Here is a 519-nt window from a genome sequence, read left to right as displayed (position 1 = left end):
TTTGGCTGTTGAAGTGCCTTTCTTGCTTACTCTCTTGATTACCTTTGAAATGGTTACTGAATATGCTGTGTGTGCTGGTAGTAGATTTCAGTTGAATGTCAGGGTATACCATGATATTATGCATGTTAACCTTTCTTGAGGAAGGTGAGCGTTTCCTATGGCATTAAAGGATTTACGCGGTCTGCGATCAATTGCTGTGCCTGTTAGAAGGCTGGGATACAGATCAAAAGTTTGATAACTGGCAGGGCTGAATCCATGTAATTGGATGTCAACCTTCAGTTAGCTCTCAGATTCTTTTAAAATATTTTTAGCCTTCATACTTATCATGCCATCCCATTTCACTTAAAGAAAAATAATTTTTAAACCATCTGGTGCTCATTTGGATAGAGCTGTCCTTAATCTCTCACTTTTCTTGGTCTTTACTTAAGATTGTTTTCATTTAGTGGATCACTCTAGCTGTTTTTTGAGAGGGAAAAGATTTTCCAGCTTCTTTTCTTCTTCCTACTCTCCTAGTTTTCT

Source organism: Malaclemys terrapin, chromosome 4, assembly GCF_027887155.1.
Source record: "Malaclemys terrapin pileata isolate rMalTer1 chromosome 4, rMalTer1.hap1, whole genome shotgun sequence".
In the NCBI taxonomy this organism is placed as follows: domain Eukaryota; kingdom Metazoa; phylum Chordata; order Testudines; family Emydidae; genus Malaclemys; species Malaclemys terrapin.
Note: the sequence above shows the minus strand (reverse complement) of the source record.